We start from the raw sequence: 19,033 nt of genomic DNA, 5'->3' as shown, positions 1-19,033 counted from the left end.
GGAATGGGTTGAAAGGAGAAGTCTGATTTTAAACCCTATCCCCGAGAACAGGGTTAGAATGTGATAAGTTTAGAGAGCAAAACAAGTTGGTCTGTGGGCGGTGCGGTGCCTTTCGCTTATTGGCAAACGCCAATAGCGTTGAGGAGCTTGAGGTGACCACTTGCAAATTTAAAGCCAGTTGAGCAGGCTTTTTGACGCTGGCTGGCATTTGTCTGGATAAAAAGTTAATGTCAGAAGTGGGATTCGAACCCACGCCCCTAGAAAGGGACCAGAATACACCAACCTTTGGTAAGGTAAGGATTAACAGTCCTTGAGTCTGGCGCCTTAGACCACTCGGCCATCCTGACAATGGTCATGCAGCAGCTGCAGGAAAATGTGCTGCAAATTCTGCACACTTACTGAGCAGCCTCACAATTCTTCCTCCTGTGCAAACACACAACGCACACATTCTTACGACAGGACTTAACAGGCAGCGCCAGTCATTAAGTTCATCATCCCTGCAATGCAACCAACATTCAAACACAGGTATTTCTCGCAACAGCTCGCATTTTGTCAGCTATCGGGTAACATTTTCTGTATTGTATTTCGAAAGCGCCTTTCATGACCGAACGACGTCCCAAGGCGCTTCACAGCCAATGAAGTATTGTAAAAGTGAAGGCACTGTTGCAATGTGGGGAACGCCGCAGCCAGTTTGCACACAGCAAGATCCCACAAACGGCAATGTGATCATGACCAGATAATCTGGTTTTGTCAGTGACGTTGATGTCGGAATAAATATTGAATGAAGGTTGTAATTGCTTCGTTCCAACGTGCACCTAATTACTGGTGTTGCCCTGTGGACCTGTATGCTGCAAAATCATTTCTCGAGAGTTTACCGTCTGCCACTTCAATGGCCTTGATTATTATCTTGCCCAAAGCAAAGTCACATTTCACTCACCGGTCACTAGTTCCAGAACGGAAACTGCTGCCAGTGGTAGCGTGGCCGAGCGGTCTAAGGCGCTGGATTAAGGCTCCAGTCTCTTCGGAGGCGTGGGTTCGAATCCCACCGCTGCCAGAATTTGTGGCGTGTAATATTTGCGCCCCTTCACCGCGAGCCATGAAGCAGTCGGCTCCCGCTGTGTTGTGATATGACTATTTTGGTGTGGAAAAGAGGTTGAGCTGAGAACGGTGCCTTCAGTTTGTTGGCAAACCGTTGAAGAGTTTGATGTTGCCACTTGTAAATTGAAGGCCAGTTCAACAGGCCTTTTGACGCTGGCTGCATTTGTGTGGGGAAAAATGTCACGTCAGAGGTGGGATTGCAACCCACGCCCCTAGAAAGGGACCGGAATTCGCCGACCTTTGGTCAGTTAAGGATTAACAGTCTTTGAGTCTGGCGCCTCACTCCACTCGGCCTTCCTGACACTATTGTGCCCTTGGCCGTAAGCATCAGTCTGAGCATTGAAAGGCCTCGGTCCACCAAGGCATCGACTCTGGCAACTTTCACATGCTAATACCTGACTTGTTTGGCTCTGGTGCCTTTTATACTGGCAAAATGTGTTAATGTCGGAAGTAAACATTGCAAGTAATTCCCTGCCTGAGGAACGGAGCAGATTTGAGCAGCCTTTGTGTGGAAGAAATCTCATTCTTTGACAGTGGTGCCCTTTTTCTGAGAACCACCACTGTCTGCAGTGGGATTGAAAGCCACAGTACGAGAAAGCAACGTGGAATTCAGCAACGCGGGAGGATAAAAATGTCATGCTTTGAGTCTGCTGCTTTTTAGTGTGGGAATGGGTTGAAAGGAGAAGTCTGATTTTAAACCCTATCCCCGAGAACAGGGTTAGAATGTGATAAGTTTAGAGAGCAAAACAAGTTGGTCTGTGGGCGGTGCGGTGCCTTTCGCTTATTGGCAAACGCCAATAGCGTTGAGGAGCTTGAGGTGACCACTTGCAAATTTAAAGCCAGTTGAGCAGGCTTTTTGACGCTGGCTGGCATTTGTCTGGATAAAAAGTTAATGTCAGAAGTGGGATTCGAACCCACGCCCCTAGAAAGGGACCAGAATACACCAACCTTTGGTAAGGTAAGGATTAACAGTCCTTGAGTCTGGCGCCTTAGACCACTCGGCCATCCTGACAATGGTCGTGCAGCAGCTGCAGGAAAATGTGCTGCAAATTCTGCACACTTACTGAGCAGCCTCACAATTCTTCCTCCTGTGCAAACACACAACGCACACATTCTTACGACAGGACTTAACAGGCAGCGCCAGTCATTAAGTTCATCATCCCTGCAATGCAACCAACATTCAAACACAGGTATTTCTCGCAACAGCTCGCATTTTGTCAGCTATCGGGTAACATTTTCTGTATTGTATTTCGAAAGCGCCTTTCATGACCGAACGACGTCCCAAGGCGCTTCACAGCCAATGAAGTATTGTAAAAGTGAAGGCACTGTTGCAATGTGGGGAACGCCGCAGCCAGTTTGCACACAGCAAGATCCCACAAACGGCAATGTGATCATGACCAGATAATCTGGTTTTGTCAGTGACGTTGATGTCGGAATAAATATTGAATGAAGGTTGTAACTGCTTCGTTCCAACGTGCACCTAATTACTGGTGTTGCCCTGTGGACCTGTATGCTGCAAAATCATTTCTCGAGAGTTTACCGTCTGCCACTTCAATGGCCTTGATTATTATCTTGCCCAAAGCAAAGTCACATTTCACTCACCGGTCACTAGTTCCAGAACGGAAACTGCTGCCAGTGGTAGCGTGGCCGAGCGGTCTAAGGCGCTGGATTAAGGCTCCAGTCTCTTCGGAGGCGTGGGTTCGAATCCCACCGCTGCCAGAATTTGTGGCGTGTAATATTTGCGCCCCTTCACCGCGAGCCATGAAGCAGTCGGCTCCCGCTGTGTTGTGATATGACTATTTTGGTGTGGAAAAGAGGTTGAGCTGAGAACGGTGCCTTCAGTTTGTTGGCAAACCGTTGAAGAGTTTGATGTTGCCACTTGTAAATTGAAGGCCAGTTCAACAGGCCTTTTGACGCTGGCTGCATTTGTGTGGGGAAAAATGTCACGTCAGAGGTGGGATTGCAACCCACGCCCCTAGAAAGGGACCGGAATTCGCCGACCTTTGGTCAGTTAAGGATTAACAGTCTTTGAGTCTGGCGCCTCACTCCACTCGGCCTTCCTGACACTATTGTGCCCTTGGCCGTAAGCATCAGTCTGAGCATTGAAAGGCCTCGGTCCACCAAGGCATCGACTCTGGCAACTTTCACATGCTAATACCTGACTTGTTTGGCTCTGGTGCCTTTTATACTGGCAAAATGTGTTAATGTCGGAAGTAAACATTGCAAGTAATTCCCTGCCTGAGGAACGGAGCAGATTTGAGCAGCCTTTGTGTGGAAGAAATCTCATTCTTTGACAGTGGTGCCCTTTTTCTGAGAACCACCACTGTCTGCAGTGGGATTGAAAGCCACAGTACGAGAAAGCAACGTGGAATTCAGCAACGCGGGAGGATAAAAATGTCATGCTTTGAGTCTGCTGCTTTTTAGTGTGGGAATGGGTTGAAAGGAGAAGTCTGATTTTAAACCCTATCCCCGAGAACAGGGTTAGAATGTGATAAGTTTAGAGAGCAAAACAAGTTGGTCTGTGGGCGGTGCGGTGCCTTTCGCTTATTGGCAAACGCCAATAGCGTTGAGGAGCTTGAGGTGACCACTTGCAAATTTAAAGCCAGTTGAGCAGGCTTTTTGACGCTGGCTGGCATTTGTCTGGATAAAAAGTTAATGTCAGAAGTGGGATTCGAACCCACGCCCCTAGAAAGGGACCAGAATACACCAACCTTTGGTAAGGTAAGGATTAACAGTCCTTGAGTCTGGCGCCTTAGACCACTCGGCCATCCTGACAATGGTCGTGCAGCAGCTGCAGGAAAATGTGCTGCAAATTCTGCACACTTACTGAGCAGCCTCACAATTCTTCCTCCTGTGCAAACACACAACGCACACATTCTTACGACAGGACTTAACAGGCAGCGCCAGTCATTAAGTTCATCATCCCTGCAATGCAACCAACATTCAAACACAGGTATTTCTCGCAACAGCTCGCATTTTGTCAGCTATCGGGTAACATTTTCTGTATTGTATTTCGAAAGCGCCTTTCATGACCGAACGACGTCCCAAGGCGCTTCACAGCCAATGAAGTATTGTAAAAGTGAAGGCACTGTTGCAATGTGGGGAACGCCGCAGCCAGTTTGCACACAGCAAGATCCCACAAACGGCAATGTGATCATGACCAGATAATCTGGTTTTGTCAGTGACGTTGATGTCGGAATAAATATTGAATGAAGGTTGTAACTGCTTCGTTCCAACGTGCACCTAATTACTGGTGTTGCCCTGTGGACCTGTATGCTGCAAAATCATTTCTCGAGAGTTTACCGTCTGCCACTTCAATGGCCTTGATTATTATCTTGCCCAAAGCAAAGTCACATTTCACTCACCGGTCACTAGTTCCAGAACGGAAACTGCTGCCAGTGGTAGCGTGGCCGAGCGGTCTAAGGCGCTGGATTAAGGCTCCAGTCTCTTCGGAGGCGTGGGTTCGAATCCCACCGCTGCCAGAATTTGTGGCGTGTAATATTTGCGCCCCTTCACCGCGAGCCATGAAGCAGTCGGCTCCCGCTGTGTTGTGATATGACTATTTTGGTGTGGAAAAGAGGTTGAGCTGAGAACGGTGCCTTCAGTTTGTTGGCAAACCGTTGAAGAGTTTGATGTTGCCACTTGTAAATTGAAGGCCAGTTCAACAGGCCTTTTGACGCTGGCTGCATTTGTGTGGGGAAAAATGTCACGTCAGAGGTGGGATTGCAACCCACGCCCCTAGAAAGGGACCGGAATTCGCCGACCTTTGGTCAGTTAAGGATTAACAGTCTTTGAGTCTGGCGCCTCACTCCACTCGGCCTTCCTGACACTATTGTGCCCTTGGCCGTAAGCATCAGTCTGAGCATTGAAAGGCCTCGGTCCACCAAGGCATCGACTCTGGCAACTTTCACATGCTAATACCTGACTTGTTTGGCTCTGGTGCCTTTTATACTGGCAAAATGTGTTAATGTCGGAAGTAAACATTGCAAGTAATTCCCTGCCTGAGGAACGGAGCAGATTTGAGCAGCCTTTGTGTGGAAGAAATCTCATTCTTTGACAGTGGTGCCCTTTTTCTGAGAACCACCACTGTCTGCAGTGGGATTGAAAGCCACAGTACGAGAAAGCAACGTGGAATTCAGCAACGCGGGAGGATAAAAATGTCATGCTTTGAGTCTGCTGCTTTTTAGTGTGGGAATGGGTTGAAAGGAGAAGTCTGATTTTAAACCCTATCCCCGAGAACAGGGTTAGAATGTGATAAGTTTAGAGAGCAAAACAAGTTGGTCTGTGGGCGGTGCGGTGCCTTTCGCTTATTGGCAAACGCCAATAGCGTTGAGGAGCTTGAGGTGACCACTTGCAAATTTAAAGCCAGTTGAGCAGGCTTTTTGACGCTGGCTGGCATTTGTCTGGATAAAAAGTTAATGTCAGAAGTGGGATTCGAACCCACGCCCCTAGAAAGGGACCAGAATACACCAACCTTTGGTAAGGTAAGGATTAACAGTCCTTGAGTCTGGCGCCTTAGACCACTCGGCCATCCTGACAATGGTCGTGCAGCAGCTGCAGGAAAATGTGCTGCAAATTCTGCACACTTACTGAGCAGCCTCACAATTCTTCCTCCTGTGCAAACACACAACGCACACATTCTTACGACAGGACTTAACAGGCAGCGCCAGTCATTAAGTTCATCATCCCTGCAATGCAACCAACATTCAAACACAGGTATTTCTCGCAACAGCTCGCATTTTGTCAGCTATCGGGTAACATTTTCTGTATTGTATTTCGAAAGCGCCTTTCATGACCGAACGACGTCCCAAGGCGCTTCACAGCCAATGAAGTATTGTAAAAGTGAAGGCACTGTTGCAATGTGGGGAACGCCGCAGCCAGTTTGCACACAGCAAGATCCCACAAACGGCAATGTGATCATGACCAGATAATCTGGTTTTGTCAGTGACGTTGATGTCGGAATAAATATTGAATGAAGGTTGTAACTGCTTCGTTCCAACGTGCACCTAATTACTGGTGTTGCCCTGTGGACCTGTATGCTGCAAAATCATTTCTCGAGAGTTTACCGTCTGCCACTTCAATGGCCTTGATTATTATCTTGCCCAAAGCAAAGTCACATTTCACTCACCGGTCACTAGTTCCAGAACGGAAACTGCTGCCAGTGGTAGCGTGGCCGAGCGGTCTAAGGCGCTGGATTAAGGCTCCAGTCTCTTCGGAGGCGTGGGTTCGAATCCCACCGCTGCCAGAATTTGTGGCGTGTAATATTTGCGCCCCTTCACCGCGAGCCATGAAGCAGTCGGCTCCCGCTGTGTTGTGATATGACTATTTTGGTGTGGAAAAGAGGTTGAGCTGAGAACGGTGCCTTCAGTTTGTTGGCAAACCGTTGAAGAGTTTGATGTTGCCACTTGTAAATTGAAGGCCAGTTCAACAGGCCTTTTGACGCTGGCTGCATTTGTGTGGGGAAAAATGTCACGTCAGAGGTGGGATTGCAACCCACGCCCCTAGAAAGGGACCGGAATTCGCCGACCTTTGGTCAGTTAAGGATTAACAGTCTTTGAGTCTGGCGCCTCACTCCACTCGGCCTTCCTGACACTATTGTGCCCTTGGCCGTAAGCATCAGTCTGAGCATTGAAAGGCCTCGGTCCACCAAGGCATCGACTCTGGCAACTTTCACATGCTAATACCTGACTTGTTTGGCTCTGGTGCCTTTTATACTGGCAAAATGTGTTAATGTCGGAAGTAAACATTGCAAGTAATTCCCTGCCTGAGGAACGGAGCAGATTTGAGCAGCCTTTGTGTGGAAGAAATCTCATTCTTTGACAGTGGTGCCCTTTTTCTGAGAACCACCACTGTCTGCAGTGGGATTGAAAGCCACAGTACGAGAAAGCAACGTGGAATTCAGCAACGCGGGAGGATAAAAATGTCATGCTTTGAGTCTGCTGCTTTTTAGTGTGGGAATGGGTTGAAAGGAGAAGTCTGATTTTAAACCCTATCCCCGAGAACAGGGTTAGAATGTGATAAGTTTAGAGAGCAAAACAAGTTGGTCTGTGGGCGGTGCGGTGCCTTTCGCTTATTGGCAAACGCCAATAGCGTTGAGGAGCTTGAGGTGACCACTTGCAAATTTAAAGCCAGTTGAGCAGGCTTTTTGACGCTGGCTGGCATTTGTCTGGATAAAAAGTTAATGTCAGAAGTGGGATTCGAACCCACGCCCCTAGAAAGGGACCAGAATACACCAACCTTTGGTAAGGTAAGGATTAACAGTCCTTGAGTCTGGCGCCTTAGACCACTCGGCCATCCTGACAATGGTCGTGCAGCAGCTGCAGGAAAATGTGCTGCAAATTCTGCACACTTACTGAGCAGCCTCACAATTCTTCCTCCTGTGCAAACACACAACGCACACATTCTTACGACAGGACTTAACAGGCAGCGCCAGTCATTAAGTTCATCATCCCTGCAATGCAACCAACATTCAAACACAGGTATTTCTCGCAACAGCTCGCATTTTGTCAGCTATCGGGTAACATTTTCTGTATTGTATTTCGAAAGCGCCTTTCATGACCGAACGACGTCCCAAGGCGCTTCACAGCCAATGAAGTATTGTAAAAGTGAAGGCACTGTTGCAATGTGGGGAACGCCGCAGCCAGTTTGCACACAGCAAGATCCCACAAACGGCAATGTGATCATGACCAGATAATCTGGTTTTGTCAGTGACGTTGATGTCGGAATAAATATTGAATGAAGGTTGTAACTGCTTCGTTCCAACGTGCACCTAATTACTGGTGTTGCCCTGTGGACCTGTATGCTGCAAAATCATTTCTCGAGAGTTTACCGTCTGCCACTTCAATGGCCTTGATTATTATCTTGCCCAAAGCAAAGTCACATTTCACTCACCGGTCACTAGTTCCAGAACGGAAACTGCTGCCAGTGGTAGCGTGGCCGAGCGGTCTAAGGCGCTGGATTAAGGCTCCAGTCTCTTCGGAGGCGTGGGTTCGAATCCCACCGCTGCCAGAATTTGTGGCGTGTAATATTTGCGCCCCTTCACCGCGAGCCATGAAGCAGTCGGCTCCCGCTGTGTTGTGATATGACTATTTTGGTGTGGAAAAGAGGTTGAGCTGAGAACGGTGCCTTCAGTTTGTTGGCAAACCGTTGAAGAGTTTGATGTTGCCACTTGTAAATTGAAGGCCAGTTCAACAGGCCTTTTGACGCTGGCTGCATTTGTGTGGGGAAAAATGTCACGTCAGAGGTGGGATTGCAACCCACGCCCCTAGAAAGGGACCGGAATTCGCCGACCTTTGGTCAGTTAAGGATTAACAGTCTTTGAGTCTGGCGCCTCACTCCACTCGGCCTTCCTGACACTATTGTGCCCTTGGCCGTAAGCATCAGTCTGAGCATTGAAAGGCCTCGGTCCACCAAGGCATCGACTCTGGCAACTTTCACATGCTAATACCTGACTTGTTTGGCTCTGGTGCCTTTTATACTGGCAAAATGTGTTAATGTCGGAAGTAAACATTGCAAGTAATTCCCTGCCTGAGGAACGGAGCAGATTTGAGCAGCCATTGTGTGGAAGAAATCTCATTCTTTGACAGTGGTGCCCTTTTTCTGAGAACCACCACTGTCTGCAGTGGGATTGAAAGCCACAGTACGAGAAAGCAACGTGGAATTCAGCAACGCGGGAGGATAAAAATGTCATGCTTTGAGTCTGCTGCTTTTTAGTGTGGGAATGGGTTGAAAGGAGAAGTCTGATTTTAAACCCTATCCCCGAGAACAGGGTTAGAATGTGATAAGTTTAGAGAGCAAAACAAGTTGGTCTGTGGGCGGTGCGGTGCCTTTCGCTTATTGGCAAACGCCAATAGCGTTGAGGAGCTTGAGGTGACCACTTGCAAATTTAAAGCCAGTTGAGCAGGCTTTTTGACGCTGGCTGGCATTTGTCTGGATAAAAAGTTAATGTCAGAAGTGGGATTCGAACCCACGCCCCTAGAAAGGGACCAGAATACACCAACCTTTGGTAAGGTAAGGATTAACAGTCCTTGAGTCTGGCGCCTTAGACCACTCGGCCATCCTGACAATGGTCGTGCAGCAGCTGCAGGAAAATGTGCTGCAAATTCTGCACACTTACTGAGCAGCCTCACAATTCTTCCTCCTGTGCAAACACACAACGCACACATTCTTACGACAGGACTTAACAGGCAGCGCCAGTCATTAAGTTCATCATCCCTGCAATGCAACCAACATTCAAACACAGGTATTTCTCGCAACAGCTCGCATTTTGTCAGCTATCGGGTAACATTTTCTGTATTGTATTTCGAAAGCGCCTTTCATGACCGAACGACGTCCCAAGGCGCTTCACAGCCAATGAAGTATTGTAAAAGTGAAGGCACTGTTGCAATGTGGGGAACGCCGCAGCCAGTTTGCACACAGCAAGATCCCACAAACGGCAATGTGATCATGACCAGATAATCTGGTTTTGTCAGTGACGTTGATGTCGGAATAAATATTGAATGAAGGTTGTAACTGCTTCGTTCCAACGTGCACCTAATTACTGGTGTTGCCCTGTGGACCTGTATGCTGCAAAATCATTTCTCGAGAGTTTACCGTCTGCCACTTCAATGTCCTTGATTATTATCTTGCCCAAAGCAAAGTCACATTTCACTCACCGGTCACTAGTTCCAGAACGGAAACTGCTGCCAGTGGTAGCGTGGCCGAGCGGTCTAAGGCGCTGGATTAAGGCTCCAGTCTCTTCGGAGGCGTGGGTTCGAATCCCACCGCTGCCAGAATTTGTGGCGTGTAATATTTGCGCCCCTTCACCGCGAGCCATGAAGCAGTCGGCTCCCGCTGTGTTGTGATATGACTATTTTGGTGTGGAAAAGAGGTTGAGCTGAGAACGGTGCCTTCAGTTTGTTGGCAAACCGTTGAAGAGTTTGATGTTGCCACTTGTAAATTGAAGGCCAGTTCAACAGGCCTTTTGACGCTGGCTGCATTTGTGTGGGGAAAAATGTCACGTCAGAGGTGGGATTGCAACCCACGCCCCTAGAAAGGGACCGGAATTCGCCGACCTTTGGTCAGTTAAGGATTAACAGTCTTTGAGTCTGGCGCCTCACTCCACTCGGCCTTCCTGACACTATTGTGCCCTTGGCCGTAAGCATCAGTCTGAGCATTGAAAGGCCTCGGTCCACCAAGGCATCGACTCTGGCAACTTTCACATGCTAATACCTGACTTGTTTGGCTCTGGTGCCTTTTATACTGGCAAAATGTGTTAATGTCGGAAGTAAACATTGCAAGTAATTCCCTGCCTGAGGAACGGAGCAGATTTGAGCAGCCTTTGTGTGGAAGAAATCTCATTCTTTGACAGTGGTGCCCTTTTTCTGAGAACCACCACTGTCTGCAGTGGGATTGAAAGCCACAGTACGAGAAAGCAACGTGGAATTCAGCAACGCGGGAGGATAAAAATGTCATGCTTTGAGTCTGCTGCTTTTTAGTGTGGGAATGGGTTGAAAGGAGAAGTCTGATTTTAAACCCTATCCCCGAGAACAGGGTTAGAATGTGATAAGTTTAGAGAGCAAAACAAGTTGGTCTGTGGGCGGTGCGGTGCCTTTCGCTTATTGGCAAACGCCAATAGCGTTGAGGAGCTTGAGGTGACCACTTGCAAATTTAAAGCCAGTTGAGCAGGCTTTTTGACGCTGGCTGGCATTTGTCTGGATAAAAAGTTAATGTCAGAAGTGGGATTCGAACCCACGCCCCTAGAAAGGGACCAGAATACACCAACCTTTGGTAAGGTAAGGATTAACAGTCCTTGAGTCTGGCGCCTTAGACCACTCGGCCATCCTGACAATGGTCGTGCAGCAGCTGCAGGAAAATGTGCTGCAAATTCTGCACACTTACTGAGCAGCCTCACAATTCTTCCTCCTGTGCAAACACACAACGCACACATTCTTACGACAGGACTTAACAGGCAGCGCCAGTCATTAAGTTCATCATCCCTGCAATGCAACCAACATTCAAACACAGGTATTTCTCGCAACAGCTCGCATTTTGTCAGCTATCGGGTAACATTTTCTGTATTGTATTTCGAAAGCGCCTTTCATGACCGAACGACGTCCCAAGGCGCTTCACAGCCAATGAAGTATTGTAAAAGTGAAGGCACTGTTGCAATGTGGGGAACGCCGCAGCCAGTTTGCACACAGCAAGATCCCACAAACGGCAATGTGATCATGACCAGATAATCTGGTTTTGTCAGTGACGTTGATGTCGGAATAAATATTGAATGAAGGTTGTAACTGCTTCGTTCCAACGTGCACCTAATTACTGGTGTTGCCCTGTGGACCTGTATGCTGCAAAATCATTTCTCGAGAGTTTACCGTCTGCCACTTCAATGGCCTTGATTATTATCTTGCCCAAAGCAAAGTCACATTTCACTCACCGGTCACTAGTTCCAGAACGGAAACTGCTGCCAGTGGTAGCGTGGCCGAGCGGTCTAAGGCGCTGGATTAAGGCTCCAGTCTCTTCGGAGGCGTGGGTTCGAATCCCACCGCTGCCAGAATTTGTGGCGTGTAATATTTGCGCCCCTTCACCGCGAGCCATGAAGCAGTCGGCTCCCGCTGTGTTGTGATATGACTATTTTGGTGTGGAAAAGAGGTTGAGCTGAGAACGGTGCCTTCAGTTTGTTGGCAAACCGTTGAAGAGTTTGATGTTGCCACTTGTAAATTGAAGGCCAGTTCAACAGGCCTTTTGACGCTGGCTGCATTTGTGTGGGGAAAAATGTCACGTCAGAGGTGGGATTGCAACCCACGCCCCTAGAAAGGGACCGGAATTCGCCGACCTTTGGTCAGTTAAGGATTAACAGTCTTTGAGTCTGGCGCCTCACTCCACTCGGCCTTCCTGACACTATTGTGCCCTTGGCCGTAAGCATCAGTCTGAGCATTGAAAGGCCTCGGTCCACCAAGGCATCGACTCTGGCAACTTTCACATGCTAATACCTGACTTGTTTGGCTCTGGTGCCTTTTATACTGGCAAAATGTGTTAATGTCGGAAGTAAACATTGCAAGTAATTCCCTGCCTGAGGAACGGAGCAGATTTGAGCAGCCTTTGTGTGGAAGAAATCTCATTCTTTGACAGTGGTGCCCTTTTTCTGAGAACCACCACTGTCTGCAGTGGGATTGAAAGCCACAGTACGAGAAAGCAACGTGGAATTCAGCAACGCGGGAGGATAAAAATGTCATGCTTTGAGTCTGCTGCTTTTTAGTGTGGGAATGGGTTGAAAGGAGAAGTCTGATTTTAAACCCTATCCCCGAGAACAGGGTTAGAATGTGATAAGTTTAGAGAGCAAAACAAGTTGGTCTGTGGGCGGTGCGGTGCCTTTCGCTTATTGGCAAACGCCAATAGCGTTGAGGAGCTTGAGGTGACCACTTGCAAATTTAAAGCCAGTTGAGCAGGCTTTTTGACGCTGGCTGGCATTTGTCTGGATAAAAAGTTAATGTCAGAAGTGGGATTCGAACCCACGCCCCTAGAAAGGGACCAGAATACACCAACCTTTGGTAAGGTAAGGATTAACAGTCCTTGAGTCTGGCGCCTTAGACCACTCGGCCATCCTGACAATGGTCGTGCAGCAGCTGCAGGAAAATGTGCTGCAAATTCTGCACACTTACTGAGCAGCCTCACAATTCTTCCTCCTGTGCAAACACACAACGCACACATTCTTACGACAGGACTTAACAGGCAGCGCCAGTCATTAAGTTCATCATCCCTGCAATGCAACCAACATTCAAACACAGGTATTTCTCGCAACAGCTCGCATTTTGTCAGCTATCGGGTAACATTTTCTGTATTGTATTTCGAAAGCGCCTTTCATGACCGAACGACGTCCCAAGGCGCTTCACAGCCAATGAAGTATTGTAAAAGTGAAGGCACTGTTGCAATGTGGGGAACGCCGCAGCCAGTTTGCACACAGCAAGATCCCACAAACGGCAATGTGATCATGACCAGATAATCTGGTTTTGTCAGTGACGTTGATGTCGGAATAAATATTGAATGAAGGTTGTAACTGCTTCGTTCCAACGTGCACCTAATTACTGGTGTTGCCCTGTGGACCTGTATGCTGCAAAATCATTTCTCGAGAGTTTACCGTCTGCCACTTCAATGGCCTTGATTATTATCTTGCCCAAAGCAAAGTCACATTTCACTCACCGGTCACTAGTTCCAGAACGGAAACTGCTGCCAGTGGTAGCGTGGCCGAGCGGTCTAAGGCGCTGGATTAAGGCTCCAGTCTCTTCGGAGGCGTGGGTTCGAATCCCACCGCTGCCAGAATTTGTGGCGTGTAATATTTGCGCCCCTTCACCGCGAGCCATGAAGCAGTCGGCTCCCGCTGTGTTGTGATATGACTATTTTGGTGTGGAAAAGAGGTTGAGCTGAGAACGGTGCCTTCAGTTTGTTGGCAAACCGTTGAAGAGTTTGATGTTGCCACTTGTAAATTGAAGGCCAGTTCAACAGGCCTTTTGACGCTGGCTGCATTTGTGTGGGGAAAAATGTCACGTCAGAGGTGGGATTGCAACCCACGCCCCTAGAAAGGGACCGGAATTCGCCGACCTTTGGTCAGTTAAGGATTAACAGTCTTTGAGTCTGGCGCCTCACTCCACTCGGCCTTCCTGACACTATTGTGCCCTTGGCCGTAAGCATCAGTCTGAGCATTGAAAGGCCTCGGTCCACCAAGGCATCGACTCTGGCAACTTTCACATGCTAATACCTGACTTGTTTGGCTCTGGTGCCTTTTATACTGGCAAAATGTGTTAATGTCGGAAGTAAACATTGCAAGTAATTCCCTGCCTGAGGAACGGAGCAGATTTGAGCAGCCTTTGTGTGGAAGAAATCTCATTCTTTGACAGTGGTGCCCTTTTTCTGAGAACCACCACTGTCTGCAGTGGGATTGAAAGCCACAGTACGAGAAAGCAACGTGGAATTCAGCAACGCGGGAGGATAAAAATGTCATGCTTTGAGTCTGCTGCTTTTTAGTGTGGGAATGGGTTGAAAGGAGAAGTCTGATTTTAAACCCTATCCCCGAGAACAGGGTTAGAATGTGATAAGTTTAGAGAGCAAAACAAGTTGGTCTGTGGGCGGTGCGGTGCCTTTCGCTTATTGGCAAACGCCAATAGCGTTGAGGAGCTTGAGGTGACCACTTGCAAATTTAAAGCCAGTTGAGCAGGCTTTTTGACGCTGGCTGGCATTTGTCTGGATAAAAAGTTAATGTCAGAAGTGGGATTCGAACCCACGCCCCTAGAAAGGGACCAGAATACACCAACCTTTGGTAAGGTAAGGATTAACAGTCCTTGAGTCTGGCGCCTTAGACCACTCGGCCATCCTGACAATGGTCGTGCAGCAGCTGCAGGAAAATGTGCTGCAAATTCTGCACACTTACTGAGCAGCCTCACAATTCTTCCTCCTGTGCAAACACACAACGCACACATTCTTACGACAGGACTTAACAGGCAGCGCCAGTCATTAAGTTCATCATCCCTGCAATGCAACCAACATTCAAACACAGGTATTTCTCGCAACAGCTCGCATTTTGTCAGCTATCGGGTAACATTTTCTGTATTGTATTTCGAAAGCGCCTTTCATGACCGAACGACGTCCCAAGGCGCTTCACAGCCAATGAAGTATTGTAAAAGTGAAGGCACTGTTGCAATGTGGGGAACGCCGCAGCCAGTTTGCACACAGCAAGATCCCACAAACGGCAATGTGATCATGACCAGATAATCTGGTTTTGTCAGTGACGTTGATGTCGGAATAAATATTGAATGAAGGTTGTAACTGCTTCGTTCCAACGTGCACCTAATTACTGGTGTTGCCCTGTGGACCTGTATGCTGCAAAATCATTTCTCGAGAGTTTACCGTCTGCCACTTCAATGGCCTTGATTATTATCTTGCCCAAAGCAAAGTCACATTTCACTCACCGGTCACTAGTTCCAGAACGGAAACTGCTGCCAGTGGTAGCGTGGCCGAGCGGTCTAAGGCGCTGGATTAAGGCTCCAGTCTCTTCGGAGGCGTGGGTTCGAATCCCACCGCTGCCAGAATTTGTGGCGTGTAATATTTGCGCCCCTTCACCGCGAGCCATGAAGCAGTCGGCTCCCGCTGTGTTGTGATATGACTATTTTGGTGTGGAAAAGAGGTTGAGCTGAGAACGGTGCCTTCAGTTTGTTGGCAAACCGTTGAAGAGTTTGATGTTGCCACTTGTAAATTGAAGGCCAGTTCAACAGGCCTTTTGACGCTGGCTGCATTTGTGTGGGGAAAAATGTCACGTCAGAGGTGGGATTGCAACCCACGCCCCTAGAAAGGGACCGGAATTCGCCGACCTTTGGTCAGTTAAGGATTAACAGTCTTTGAGTCTGGCGCCTCACTCCACTCGGCCTTCCTGACACTATTGTGCCCTTGGCCGTAAGCATCAGTCTGAGCATTGAAAGGCCTCGGTCCACCAAGGCATCGACTCTGGCAACTTTCACATGCTAATACCTGACTTGTTTGGCTCTGGTGCCTTTTATACTGGCAAAATGTGTTAATGTCGGAAGTAAACATTGCAAGTAATTCCCTGCCTGAGGAACGGAGCAGATTTGAGCAGCCTTTGTGTGGAAGAAATCTCATTCTTTGACAGTGGTGCCCTTTTTCTGAGAACCACCACTGTCTGCAGTGGGATTGAAAGCCACAGTACGAGAAAGCAACGTGGAATTCAGCAACGCGGGAGGATAAAAATGTCATGCTTTGAGTCTGCTGCTTTTTAGTGTGGGAATGGGTTGAAAGGAGAAGTCTGATTTTAAACCCTATCCCCGAGAACAGGGTTAGAATGTGATAAGTTTAGAGAGCAAAACAAGTTGGTCTGTGGGCGGTGCGGTGCCTTTCGCTTATTGGCAAACGCCAATAGCGTTGAGGAGCTTGAGGTGACCACTTGCAAATTTAAAGCCAGTTGAGCAGGCTTTTTGACGCTGGCTGGCATTTGTCTGGATAAAAAGTTAATGTCAGAAGTGGGATTCGAACCCACGCCCCTAGAAAGGGACCAGAATACACCAACCTTTGGTAAGGTAAGGATTAACAGTCCTTGAGTCTGGCGCCTTAGACCACTCGGCCATCCTGACAATGGTCGTGCAGCAGCTGCAGGAAAATGTGCTGCAAATTCTGCACACTTACTGAGCAGCCTCACAATTCTTCCTCCTGTGCAAACACACAACGCACACATTCTTACGACAGGACTTAACAGGCAGCGCCAGTCATTAAGTTCATCATCCCTGCAATGCAACCAACATTCAAACACAGGTATTTCTCGCAACAGCTCGCATTTTGTCAGCTATCGGGTAACATTTTCTGTATTGTATTTCGAAAGCGCCTTTCATGACCGAACGACGTCCCAAGGCGCTTCACAGCCAATGAAGTATTGTAAAAGTGAAGGCACTGTTGCAATGTGGGGAACGCCGCAGCCAGTTTGCACACAGCAAGATCCCACAAACGGCAATGTGATCATGACCAGATAATCTGGTTTTGTCAGTGACGTTGATGTCGGAATAAATATTGAATGAAGGTTGTAACTGCTTCGTTCCAACGTGCACCTAATTACTGGTGTTGCCCTGTGGACCTGTATGCTGCAAAATCATTTCTCGAGAGTTTACCGTCTGCCACTTCAATGGCCTTGATTATTATCTTGCCCAAAGCAAAGTCACATTTCACTCACCGGTCACTAGTTCCAGAACGGAAACTGCTGCCAGTGGTAGCGTGGCCGAGCGGTCTAAGGCGCTGGATTAAGGCTCCAGTCTCTTCGGAGGCGTGGGTTCGAATCCCACCGCTGCCAGAATTTGTGGCGTGTAATATTTGCGCCCCTTCACCGCGAGCCATGAAGCAGTCGGCTCCCGCTGTGTTGTGATATGACTATTTTGGTGTGGAAAAGAGGTTGAGCTGAGAACGGTGCCTTCAGTTTGTTGGCAAACCGTTGAAGAGTTTGATGTTGCCACTTGTAAATTGAAGGCCAGTTCAACAGGCCTTTTGACGCTGGCTGCATTTGTGTGGGGAAAAATGTCACGTCAGAGGTGGGATTGCAACCCACGCCCCTAGAAAGGGACCGGAATTCGCCGACCTTTGGTCAGTTAAGGATTAACAGTCTTTGAGTCTGGCGCCTCACTCCACTCGGCCTTCCTGACACTATTGTGCCCTTGGCCGTAAGCATCAGTCTGAGCATTGAAAGGCCTCGGTCCACCAAGGCATCGACTCTGGCAACTTTCACATGCTAATACCTGACTTGTTTGGCTCTGGTGCCTTTTATACTGGCAAAATGTGTTAATGTCGGAAGTAAACATTGCAAGTAATTCCCTGCCTGAGGAACGGAGCAGATTTGAGCAGCCTTTGTGTGGAAGAAATCTCATTCTTTGACAGTGGTGCCCTTTTTCTGAGAACCACCACTGTCTGCAGTGGGATTGAAAGCCACAGTACGAGAAAGCAACGTGGAATTCAGCAACGCGGGAGGATAAAAATGTCATGCTTTGAGTCTGCTGCTTTTTAGTGTGGGAATGGGTTGAAAGGAGAAGTCTGATTTTAAACCCTATCCCCGAGAACAGGGTTAGAATGTGATAAGTTTAGAGAGCAAAACAAGTTGGTCTGTGGGCGGTGCGGTGCCTTTCGCTTATTGGCAAACGCCAATAGCGTTGAGGAGCTTGAGGTGACCACTTGCAAATTTAAAGCCAGTTGAGCAGGCTTTTTGACGCTGGCTGGCATTTGTCTGGATAAAAAGTTAATGTCAGAAGTGGGATTCGAACCCACGCCCCTAGAAAGGGACCAGAATACACCAACCTTTGGTAAGGTAAGGATTAACAGTCCTTGAGTCTGGCGCCTTAGACCACTCGGCCATCCTGACAATGGTCGTGCAGCAGCTGCAGGAAAATGTGCTGCAAATTCTGCACACTTACTGAGCAGCCTCACAATTCTTCCTCCTGTGCAAACACACAACGCACACATTCTTACGACAGGACTTAACAGGCAGCGCCAGTCATTAAGTTCATCATCCCTGCAATGCAACCAACATTCAAACACAGGTATTTCTCGCAACAGCTCGCATTTTGTCAGCTATCGGGTAACATTTTCTGTATTGTATTTCGAAAGCGCCTTTCATGACCGAACGACGTCCCAAGGCGCTTCACAGCCAATGAAGTATTGTAAAAGTGAAGGCACTGTTGCAATGTGGGGAACGCCGCAGCCAGTTTGCACACAGCAAGATCCCACAAACGGCAATGTGATCATGACCAGATAATCTGGTTTTGTCAGTGACGTTGATGTCGGAATAAATATTGAATGAAGGTTGTAACTGCTTCGTTCCAACGTGCACCTAATTACTGGTGTTGCCCTGTGGACCTGTATGCTGCAAAATCATTTCTCGAGAGTTTACCGTCTGCCACTTCAATGGCCTTGATTATTATCTTGCCCAAAGCAAAGTCACATTTCACTCACCGGTCACTAGTTCCAGAACGGAAACTGCTGCCAGTGGTAGCGTGGCCGAGCGGTCTAAGGCGCTGGATTAAGGCTCCAGTCTCTTCGGAGGCGTGGGTTCGAATCCCACCGCTGCCAGAATTTGTGGCGTGTAATATTTGCGCCCCTTCACCGCGAGCCATGAAGCAGTCGGCTCCCGCTGTGTTGTGATATGACTATTTTGGTGTGGAAAAGAGGTTGAGCTGAGAACGGTGCCTTCAGTTTGTTGGCAAACCGTTGAAGAGTTTGATGTTGCCACTTGTAAATTGAAGGCCAGTTCAACAGGCCTTTTGACGCTGGCTGCATTTGTGTGGGGAAAAATGTCACGTCAGAGGTGGGATTGCAACCCACGCCCCTAGAAAGGGACCGGAATTCGCCGACCTTTGGTCAGTTAAGGATTAACAGTCTTTGAGTCTGGCGCCTCACTCCACTCGGCCTTCCTGACACT

The 19,033-nt window shown here is 48.3% G+C and overlaps 22 non-coding genes across 22 annotated transcripts; 11 read left to right on the top strand and 11 right to left on the bottom strand.

Moving 5' to 3' along the window:
- Nucleotides 1-228: 228 nt before the first annotated feature.
- On the bottom strand, nucleotides 229-347 carry trnal-caa (transfer RNA leucine (anticodon CAA)). Its single transcript has 2 exons — nucleotides 310-347; nucleotides 229-274 (listed from the first exon to the last, which is right to left on the bottom strand). It is a non-coding gene; the product is annotated as a tRNA-Leu (tRNA).
- A 625-nt stretch (nucleotides 348-972) lies between these two features.
- On the top strand, nucleotides 973-1,054 carry trnal-aag (transfer RNA leucine (anticodon AAG)). The gene has a single exon. It is a non-coding gene; the product is annotated as a tRNA-Leu (tRNA).
- A 937-nt stretch (nucleotides 1,055-1,991) lies between these two features.
- Nucleotides 1,992-2,110, bottom strand: trnal-caa (transfer RNA leucine (anticodon CAA)). The gene is made up of 2 exons: nucleotides 2,073-2,110; nucleotides 1,992-2,037 (listed from the first exon to the last, which is right to left on the bottom strand). It is a non-coding gene; the product is annotated as a tRNA-Leu (tRNA).
- Nucleotides 2,111-2,735: 625 nt separating this feature from the next.
- Nucleotides 2,736-2,817, top strand: trnal-aag (transfer RNA leucine (anticodon AAG)). The gene has a single exon. It is a non-coding gene; the product is annotated as a tRNA-Leu (tRNA).
- Nucleotides 2,818-3,754: 937 nt separating this feature from the next.
- On the bottom strand, nucleotides 3,755-3,873 carry trnal-caa (transfer RNA leucine (anticodon CAA)). The gene is made up of 2 exons: nucleotides 3,836-3,873; nucleotides 3,755-3,800 (listed from the first exon to the last, which is right to left on the bottom strand). It is a non-coding gene; the product is annotated as a tRNA-Leu (tRNA).
- Nucleotides 3,874-4,498: 625 nt separating this feature from the next.
- On the top strand, nucleotides 4,499-4,580 carry trnal-aag (transfer RNA leucine (anticodon AAG)). Its single transcript has one exon. It is a non-coding gene; the product is annotated as a tRNA-Leu (tRNA).
- A 937-nt stretch (nucleotides 4,581-5,517) lies between these two features.
- trnal-caa (transfer RNA leucine (anticodon CAA)) lies at nucleotides 5,518-5,636 on the bottom strand. Its single transcript has 2 exons — nucleotides 5,599-5,636; nucleotides 5,518-5,563 (listed from the first exon to the last, which is right to left on the bottom strand). It is a non-coding gene; the product is annotated as a tRNA-Leu (tRNA).
- Nucleotides 5,637-6,261: 625 nt separating this feature from the next.
- trnal-aag (transfer RNA leucine (anticodon AAG)) lies at nucleotides 6,262-6,343 on the top strand. The gene has a single exon. It is a non-coding gene; the product is annotated as a tRNA-Leu (tRNA).
- A 937-nt stretch (nucleotides 6,344-7,280) lies between these two features.
- On the bottom strand, nucleotides 7,281-7,399 carry trnal-caa (transfer RNA leucine (anticodon CAA)). Its single transcript has 2 exons — nucleotides 7,362-7,399; nucleotides 7,281-7,326 (listed from the first exon to the last, which is right to left on the bottom strand). It is a non-coding gene; the product is annotated as a tRNA-Leu (tRNA).
- A 625-nt stretch (nucleotides 7,400-8,024) lies between these two features.
- On the top strand, nucleotides 8,025-8,106 carry trnal-aag (transfer RNA leucine (anticodon AAG)). The gene has a single exon. It is a non-coding gene; the product is annotated as a tRNA-Leu (tRNA).
- A 937-nt stretch (nucleotides 8,107-9,043) lies between these two features.
- trnal-caa (transfer RNA leucine (anticodon CAA)) lies at nucleotides 9,044-9,162 on the bottom strand. Its single transcript has 2 exons — nucleotides 9,125-9,162; nucleotides 9,044-9,089 (listed from the first exon to the last, which is right to left on the bottom strand). It is a non-coding gene; the product is annotated as a tRNA-Leu (tRNA).
- A 625-nt stretch (nucleotides 9,163-9,787) lies between these two features.
- Nucleotides 9,788-9,869, top strand: trnal-aag (transfer RNA leucine (anticodon AAG)). Its single transcript has one exon. It is a non-coding gene; the product is annotated as a tRNA-Leu (tRNA).
- A 937-nt stretch (nucleotides 9,870-10,806) lies between these two features.
- On the bottom strand, nucleotides 10,807-10,925 carry trnal-caa (transfer RNA leucine (anticodon CAA)). The gene is made up of 2 exons: nucleotides 10,888-10,925; nucleotides 10,807-10,852 (listed from the first exon to the last, which is right to left on the bottom strand). It is a non-coding gene; the product is annotated as a tRNA-Leu (tRNA).
- Nucleotides 10,926-11,550: 625 nt separating this feature from the next.
- Nucleotides 11,551-11,632, top strand: trnal-aag (transfer RNA leucine (anticodon AAG)). Its single transcript has one exon. It is a non-coding gene; the product is annotated as a tRNA-Leu (tRNA).
- Nucleotides 11,633-12,569: 937 nt separating this feature from the next.
- Nucleotides 12,570-12,688, bottom strand: trnal-caa (transfer RNA leucine (anticodon CAA)). Its single transcript has 2 exons — nucleotides 12,651-12,688; nucleotides 12,570-12,615 (listed from the first exon to the last, which is right to left on the bottom strand). It is a non-coding gene; the product is annotated as a tRNA-Leu (tRNA).
- A 625-nt stretch (nucleotides 12,689-13,313) lies between these two features.
- On the top strand, nucleotides 13,314-13,395 carry trnal-aag (transfer RNA leucine (anticodon AAG)). Its single transcript has one exon. It is a non-coding gene; the product is annotated as a tRNA-Leu (tRNA).
- Nucleotides 13,396-14,332: 937 nt separating this feature from the next.
- On the bottom strand, nucleotides 14,333-14,451 carry trnal-caa (transfer RNA leucine (anticodon CAA)). Its single transcript has 2 exons — nucleotides 14,414-14,451; nucleotides 14,333-14,378 (listed from the first exon to the last, which is right to left on the bottom strand). It is a non-coding gene; the product is annotated as a tRNA-Leu (tRNA).
- A 625-nt stretch (nucleotides 14,452-15,076) lies between these two features.
- trnal-aag (transfer RNA leucine (anticodon AAG)) lies at nucleotides 15,077-15,158 on the top strand. Its single transcript has one exon. It is a non-coding gene; the product is annotated as a tRNA-Leu (tRNA).
- Nucleotides 15,159-16,095: 937 nt separating this feature from the next.
- trnal-caa (transfer RNA leucine (anticodon CAA)) lies at nucleotides 16,096-16,214 on the bottom strand. Its single transcript has 2 exons — nucleotides 16,177-16,214; nucleotides 16,096-16,141 (listed from the first exon to the last, which is right to left on the bottom strand). It is a non-coding gene; the product is annotated as a tRNA-Leu (tRNA).
- A 625-nt stretch (nucleotides 16,215-16,839) lies between these two features.
- Nucleotides 16,840-16,921, top strand: trnal-aag (transfer RNA leucine (anticodon AAG)). The gene has a single exon. It is a non-coding gene; the product is annotated as a tRNA-Leu (tRNA).
- A 937-nt stretch (nucleotides 16,922-17,858) lies between these two features.
- trnal-caa (transfer RNA leucine (anticodon CAA)) lies at nucleotides 17,859-17,977 on the bottom strand. The gene is made up of 2 exons: nucleotides 17,940-17,977; nucleotides 17,859-17,904 (listed from the first exon to the last, which is right to left on the bottom strand). It is a non-coding gene; the product is annotated as a tRNA-Leu (tRNA).
- A 625-nt stretch (nucleotides 17,978-18,602) lies between these two features.
- Nucleotides 18,603-18,684, top strand: trnal-aag (transfer RNA leucine (anticodon AAG)). Its single transcript has one exon. It is a non-coding gene; the product is annotated as a tRNA-Leu (tRNA).
- The last annotated feature ends 349 nt before the right edge of the window (nucleotides 18,685-19,033 follow it).

The sequence above is a fragment of the Pristiophorus japonicus genome, chromosome 8 (assembly GCF_044704955.1).
Source record: "Pristiophorus japonicus isolate sPriJap1 chromosome 8, sPriJap1.hap1, whole genome shotgun sequence".
Taxonomy (NCBI): Eukaryota; Metazoa; Chordata; class Chondrichthyes; family Pristiophoridae; genus Pristiophorus; species Pristiophorus japonicus.
Note: the sequence above shows the minus strand (reverse complement) of the source record. Positions and strands in the feature narration are given on the sequence as shown.